This window comes from Cibotium barometz, chromosome 26, assembly GCF_041138505.1.
Source record: "Cibotium barometz isolate CiBa-2024 chromosome 26, ASM4113850v1, whole genome shotgun sequence".
NCBI classification, from domain to species: Eukaryota; Viridiplantae; Streptophyta; class Polypodiopsida; order Cyatheales; family Cibotiaceae; genus Cibotium; species Cibotium barometz.
This window is the reverse complement of record NC_141071.1, coordinates 2,522,223-2,530,629: the sequence shown is the minus strand read 5'-3', so window position 1 is coordinate 2,530,629 and position 8,407 is coordinate 2,522,223.

Sequence of the window (8,407 nt, the reverse complement as noted above, 5' to 3'; positions counted from 1 at the left end):
AGGAAGGACATGCCATTTGACAATATGATCAAAGAGAAGAAGGATATATTGTTTGATGATATGCTCAAAGAGAATAAGTTCAACACTAATAGCAGGAAGTATGACAACACAAAATATCATGTTATAGAAAAGCTTCTCGATCCTTGTTAATAATTATGCAAGTCAAACCCATACATATGTATAATAAATAGATCTGTATAACTTATAAATGGTGCACCTCGATAAGGAGGATGATTGGACTTATTACATCTACAAGGACATGGACATCTATGTACAACAAATAGATCTGCATAACTTATAAATGGTGCACCTCGATAAGTAGGATGATTGGACTTATTACATCTACAAGGACATGGACATCTATCTCTAGGCCCACCAAAGCCAAGTGGACCTGGAAAAGGGAAAAAAGAGGAAGGAGAATGGAATTACGGACAAGAAATCTTTCATGGAAAGGTTATTTGCATAAGAGATAAAGAAAAAGGGAAGACATACCTTGCTTGAGCTTGAGGAGGATAGGGTAGGATGAGGATATGGTAGGAGAGGTAGATGTGATAGATTAGACATAAACCTACAAAAAATATCCAAGGTATCAAGTTTAGGACATTGAAATGATAAAATTGGCATGGCATTAAAAGAAGCAGAAGTATTTTTTCTAGGCCATACAAAAAATATCCAAGGTATCAAGTTTAGGACATTGAAATGATAAAATTGGCATGGCATTAAAAGAAGCGAAAGTATTTTTTCTAGGCCATGCTATTGAGCAGCGTTTTTCTTGTCTACAGCATTAAAAGCCCCTAATATTTCCCTTCTCAAAACGCAGTTGTGCCTCTGATGTGTTGTATTGAGCTGAAATAAGAAACCAGTTTACTATGGACTAGCATACAAATACACAGTCCCAGTATGTCACTTACTTCGTGAAAGCTGGTTGCCTAGGATTCTTGTAGGAGGCGATGTTATGTAACTGCACCAAAAATCTCCACTCCACTGCTACCAACCACACTCCAATGGAAGCTTGCCCTCCTTATATCACTCAACTTTACACACTCACTCTCTCACACACGTGCAAGCAAGCACATGTAAGAGCTCAAGCAAGTGGTAAAAGGCAAGCAAGTAATAGTATAGTAGAGTAGAGAAGAAGAGCACTCTATCATTGTCAATAAAACAATGGGTGGTGAGAGTTACATTTTGCCTCTTATGTGTGGCTTCTAGGGTTTACACTCTTGGGAAACGTCCAAAGCTAAAAATTAGGGCCTAAGACTCATTCATCCACTCTAGCTTTGTGTAAACACCTAATCCACAAATAGTACTCTCTATCTAAGCTCTCGTAATATGCCTTTAATAGATAAGCAATGATCAAATATGTAAAATAATACACTATAAGTACATTCTAATGAAACTCGGAATCACCAAGAGACTTTAACCAAAATTGTTGAAGATGCTAAGGAGGCCAGGATCAACGACATACAGGTCTTTGGTAAGGGTTAACAATGTGTCACAAGAGAGTCATCGCACTTCTATGGGGGCTCTATGTCTCTGCATAAAAGAATATATATGCACATGTAGTGTAATTCTTATATGCTCCCCGTTAGCTTTATCTACCATAAGATCAAAGTAGTGGGATCTAGAAATCTCATCATTGCCAACGGTCTATGATGAAGATTATTGTGGCCTTGGTAATCTCTAAAAAAGGGAAAAAATCTTAGCCCTCCACTCCTCGTGACCCCACATGTCCAAGATTTGAACTCGGTATCCCAAGATTCCAAGCATAAGGGTCTACCATTACGCTTGTATGCAATTCCTGAAATGGGGGCAAATTGAGTTTGATATAATGTGAAACTAACATTGCCAATCCACAAAGTAATCTTGTCGCCGCAAGAGTAATCTTGGACATAGTAATCTCAACCGAGGAGTAATCTCAATTGCCCAAGATTACTCCGAGATGCCGTTGAATCTCAATCATAGAAAAGTCCTGCTAAGAGGAGGTGCCATTATGTGAGGAGCATAACATGTGTTTGCCGTTTGAAATAAGGAACACATTTTTATAGCTCTCAAAATGACACCAATATAATGTTTTGACATATGCCTTATTTTTACGTAGGAGCCACCTAAGCTCAAAAAAGATGATCAAAAGTGAAAATAGACTAGCAATAATACCATTTTAAGAGGAAGAATAGAAGATAAATACCATTAAACATTTTTTTCAAGACCCATTTTAATCATGAAGTTGAAAATCCATCTTATTTTATTGAAAGCTTTAATTATGCCAATCAAACCGTAATGGTGTTAGAAATCGTAATGATTAAGCAATTAGATTAATCAATGGAAGAGAGGGTAGCACATCTATGTACATAACAAACATAGAAATCAAGAGAGATAATACTAAAATACTCACAATGAGATTGAGAGTGAGTGTGCTTAAGTGAGAGATGCAGCTTATTTGAATGGCCTATCCCACTAGATACATAAGGGATCAAAAAATCCAGTGGGAAGAAAGTGCCCCTATAGTCAACAATCAATGCACACTAACATAGGGTAGCACATCTATAAGACTTATCTAATAAAGTTCACTAGTAAATGATAGGTAAAAATATAATAATTAAAAAGAGGCATCACAAACAATCACTAAAATCAACTCCCAAGCCACATGCACACTAACATAGGGTAGCACATCTATGTACATAGTACATCTATGTACATAACACACATAGAGATCAAGAGAGATAATACTAAAATACTCACAATGAGACTGAGAGTGAGTGTGCTTAAGTGAGAGATGCAGCTTATTTGAATGGCCTATCCCACTAGATACATAAGGGATCAAAAAATCCAGTGGGAAGAAAGTGCCCCTATAGTCAACAATCAATGCACACTAACACTAAATATGTATACCATTAAAGTGGTAGTGTTCTAGGGTATGTGGACACTAACCCTAAATCAAGCTTAAAGATGTGAAAAATGCTATAAACTTTGCACAAGATAGGTCCTTCATGAAGATATTTAGCAAATTGTTATGTGTAGGATAGTATGCTAGATGGACCACACTTGCTAAAATGTTCTCTTGCACATACTATTATTTAACCTCAATGTGCTTAACTAGGTCATGGGCACAGGTTGTATTTTTATCTAAGCTTGTGTTGTTGTTTTCTCTTGGTTGGCTTGACATATGCGAGGTAAGCGGCCTTATTCATTCAACCTCATCTTTATTACACCCTTGGGTGCCGGGTTTAGGAAATGAACTTATGCATAGAGATATGAAGCATTGTTATATGCCATCTAAAATTATGCTTATAGTAGGTTAGGAGTGGTTACCTACAAGTAGGTGGTTATAGTGGAGGGGGAGCCCTCCATCTTCTCACTATCCCTCTCTTGCAAAAGAGGAGCTGCCTTTGGCTTTAATAGTGGGGAGCGTGTAGAAAGTCCTTAGAAGCTATCATTCGAAAGGGTCCACCCTGCTTGTTTCAGCAGTATAGTAGGAGGTCTTAACAATGTTCTAATATCACATATTGTATTCTTCATCTAAGCTTTAAGTATGGCTTGGGTTAGAGAAATTGTGTTTTGTTTCCTATGCATGTATGTAGCAGCAATGTCGATCAACCCGTTCACAAGATCCTGATGTGGCCAATCTGTTGTCCATTATAAATGAGCGATATGTGTAGCAAGCTTGGTTGCAGTTTACACAAACACATGTATGGTCCCATCAAACCTTTTCACATACATAAAGTTCATCTTTTATGTATTCTATTTGTCTTATATTTTAATCTTATATGCAGGTGGGCTTGCAGTCGGACGGGCCAGTCAACGCCATGGGGGCAGATTACCCCACTTGGCCAATCAACACCGTGGGGGAATCTACCCCACTTGCTCAGTCAAAGCAAACAATGCCTTTGATAGGCACAGGGACGAGTCGTGCACGCCCATCATGGTATGGGTGTGATGAGCCTACACCACCTTCCTCTACTAGAGCCACCCTCGCTCTCTCACATCCGTCTTCACCACCACCACCATGACGTAGCAGGGATTCTAGGGGGTAGTAGACGTGCTAGTGAGGGGGAGCCAGTTGCTTTTGCATTGGCAAAAGTAGCAATAGGTCTCCCGATGCATCTCCCCAACAGGGGGCTCATCATCTACACATTATGAGCCATCCCCCAAGAGACCCATTCCACCGTTCGATCCATGCTTCCTACCATACACCATGGTGGATGTGGATGGTGCCCTCATGAGATGGATGCATGAGGTAAGCAAGTCATGAATCATATGCATGTACTTGTTGTTGTGAACCTGGAGTTCATGAACTCCTTCAAAAAATGGAAAGCACAAGATGAACTTTCTAAGCAATATGTTATCAATGTGCTTAAAAGTCAGAGTTCCCCATGCCACATGCAGGTATGTGCTTCTTCAAGGAGTGGATGAAGCGGCGCATCAATATTTTGCTCTTTTAATAGGAGAGCAAATATTAAGAGAGCTGCGAAAAATAATTTGGAGAAGCCTAGCGTGTGTATGGCCGAGGAGTGGAGGCACACAGGCTGTTTCGTAAGAAAGCACCCAGGTGCTTTTCAACAACGAGCGGCAGCAGCGAGTGCTTCCTGACTACGAAAGCAAGGGGCTTTGCACTTCGGCTTCGATGGGGAAATCCTCATTTCTTGATCGTTTTGTATCATGGAAATAATGTATATTTTCTTAATTATTTTTTGTAGAGGGAGGTTGTTGGACATAACCCAACAAAGGAGGAATATGACTCTGGGTATAGATCCCCCCATCCGCAATTGTTGGCGTGGATGTGTACGCGAGGTGTACGCCTAGATGAGTCCATTTTGGAGACTCAACCTAATGAGGTAATGTATTGCCTAAACCATTCTTTTTTCTATGTATAATTTTATTTCCAAGCTTTCCTTACCTTATGCTTGATGGTGTGTATGCAGGATGAAGGGGAAGAAGAAGAGGAGGATCCATATTATCACAGCGTGAAGCAAGTGAAGAGGAATAGGAATCCGATGATGAAGATCACTCAAAATTTGATGAGGATTCCAGTTAGACACCCACCTCTTCATACCTCTTTTATAAAAACTTTATGTATATATGGCCAAAGGCCCAACAATTTCGGAAATATAATAACTTTTTGGGCTTAATTGCATCCTCCACTATGTGTTTCTTGTATCTTTGTTTGTGTTTCTTGTATTTGTATTTGTGTATTCTCCACAATCTAAATCTGTGACTCTATTTTAATTTTATTTTTTTAAGAGTTGGGGCAAACCGAGGAGTCCTGTGCAAACTCCCCAGTCTGCCCTAGCTATTGTTTTGTTGTGCAAAACGTTTGCTACTCACAACGCAGAGTAAAAGTATTAGTCTGCTGATGATGAGTAGCAAAAATAGTAGCAAAATGTCACTACTAAACAATGCTATTTCGCTGCGGAATAGCAAAATATCGCTGCTCATCAACAGCGTTATTTTCACTGCTATTTTTGTTGCTGAGCAGCAAACCCATTGTAGCAAAAATAGCACTGTTTTTAGTAGCGAAAATGAACCGACACATAGCTGTGCTTATAGTTTTAAAAAGGCTGCTATTTTCACTGCTAGACCCTCATTCTGTTGTAGTGCTTGCGCATAAATAGTCACATAATTGCATCCATAGCTTCAACCTTACCCATGATTCCTCCTCCCTACTACAAAAAGAGTCATGTAATACACCCTTGCAACTAGATGCATTTATGCATATGTTTATATTAATTATATTCTACACACAATAATCAAGATTTATTTTGAGTACTATAAAATTTTTGGCATTTAACATCACTTTTATAGATTTACTCTAATATTTGGAGTAAAAAATGATGTGTGTTGCTAAAAGCACTACTATTTGTAGTGCTTTCCAAAAATGACATTAGCACTGCTATTTGTAACATTTTCAAAAATGACATTAGCACTACTATTTGTAGTGCTTTCCAAAAATGACATTAGCACTGCTATTTGTAACATTTTCGCTATTTGAAAGCGCTTTTAACATCGATTTTCTAAAATTGAGATAAGCGCTACTATTTGCAATGTTTTGACCATTTGACCATTTTTAAAAACTGTTGGTCATGCCATAGTACTTTTTAAGTATGATTTTAGTGTTACTATTTGTAGCATTCTAACCATTTGAGCATTTTAAAAAACAATGTTAATTTCAATATTGGGAAAAAAAGCCATTGTTGAAAGCATTAAAAAATAGATTTTTGTGGTTTTTTAAAATTTTCCCAAACCCTTTAACAACCTCTCTCTCTCTCTCTATTATTGCCTCTTTCTTTGTCTCCATTTAACACATTCCTTGCCACCCTCTTTCTTTGTCTCCATTTAACACATTCCTTGCCACCCTCTTTGTCTTTGTCATTGCAAAGAAGAACATATAACCCTATACTACTTTTTTCTTAAAACAAGTGCAATGTGTGTGTGCAATGGATTAAAGGGCTTACCTATTTCTATCTCTTTCTAACTTCCTTCTCCCCTTCTTGACCTCTTTTTCATCCCTCCCTCCCACCCTTCCTCTTTCTTTCTCTCTCTATCTCCCGTTCAGTCTTCAATATTTCACTTGCTTCTTTCATCATGTTTCTTCCTCTATCTTCCTTTTTAATACACCAACATCTCCCCCACATCTCTCATAATTAGATTTACTGCTCATTAAAAGTGATCTTAATAAAGGTTGGTGTATTCATATATGTAGAACTAACCTCTAAATTTGCTTTGAGTCATGACTTTGTATGTATCTCCTCTCTAGTCACGATAAAAACAAGTGCACTAACCATGCTTTTAATCAATTTAGGGTTTAATATTAATTTATATATGAAACTAAGATTATATATAAGTGCTATGTAAATTAAAACTAACAAATATCTTATTTTGGGTGTTTTTCTTGTAGCTTTAAAGTAGTGAGTCAAAACCCCTTTGGATTTTCTTTGTGGGATCTCTCCTCTTCTTGAACATGCTCCCCAACTACTTCATCTCTTCAAGATAGGCATTCCTATTGTTTCCCTTCTATATATATAGAAATTGTGTCTCTTGCATATGGCTCTTGTTACATATGCTCGTGCACATGTACACATACACATAAATTTACGTATTATCTCTTTAGGATGTCGCATCATCTTGTTTTTTAGCATTTTGTCTTCTATTTTGTGTAAAAAAACTAGATATAAATGCATAGCCATGTATGTATATCCCCTTGCATATCATACCCTCCTTGAGAACCAATGCAAAATCAAGATGTTGCAAACTAGTTTTTTGTCTTAGCGTGCACGCTGATGGTCTCCCCTTTGCCCTGACATAGGAGCCATAGTTAGCAGCACGCCAATGAGCAACAAGGAGAAGAATATTTTCTGTACTAGGAGAGAGAGAGAGAGAGAGAGAGAGCAAGACAGAGAGAGACAGGGGGACTGCAAGTAGAGCAGAAGATTGCCTGTACTAGGAGAGAGAACGAGAGGGAGAGAGAGCGAGGGGGGAACTACGAGGGCAAGGAGAGGAGTGAGTGGGTAGCAACTACGAGTGAGATGATGAGAGCTTGCGAGTGATTTAACTAAATGTGCCATACAGGGGTTATGATTTAACTAAATGCACTGTCAGTTTTGGCAATTTCTTGGACAAGCTATCAAAATTGAGTTATGTGTATTATGATAATTGAGTTACGTGGGTTGTGATTTAACTAAATGCGGTGTTGGCAGTTTTTAGGTGGTAGTTTCTTGAAGAACAAGATAATTATGATAGAATATATGGCGGTTGTGATTTTTAATTACTTCTGACAGTTTTGTAGGCTTGTTTATAATTTATCTACTCTAATATTTAATAAGAATCCAACTTGAACAATGTGTATTTTAAAAATATATATATATATAACAAACAAAGAAACAACATGAATGGAGAATGCTAATTCTTGGATATAAACAACTATTTGAATCTTTTTTTTGCATGGGTTTTCTTCTATCCTTGTGTGTTCTCCATTGAGACTTTGATAAATTCAAATATAACTATCGCTACCGTCAAATGGGTGTGTGAAGATGTCATGAAAGAGATGGAAATACCACTAGACTCAGGAAAGATATTGGTAAGAAAATATTTTCCTGAGCAATAGGTTTCATTTGTGTATTTCTTCAAGAGCTTTAATGCAATATTTCAATGTGGTATCAAAAGGGTTTCAGAGGCATTAATAGGTTAGATAGATGTGCTAAAAAATATGTTTTTTGTTTCTTGATAGCTCCTTGTCTAGAGAGTATGTTGGATGCAATGCAACACAAGTATGATGGGCATGTTTGGACAAAGCCACCATTAGGGAAATTATGAGCTCATTTTGGGGCCCTCTAAGGAGTTTCATGCTCTTTCTCTCTCTAAAACATGGGGCCATGGGTGAGTCCGATCAATCTAATGTCAGAGCCCCTCCATG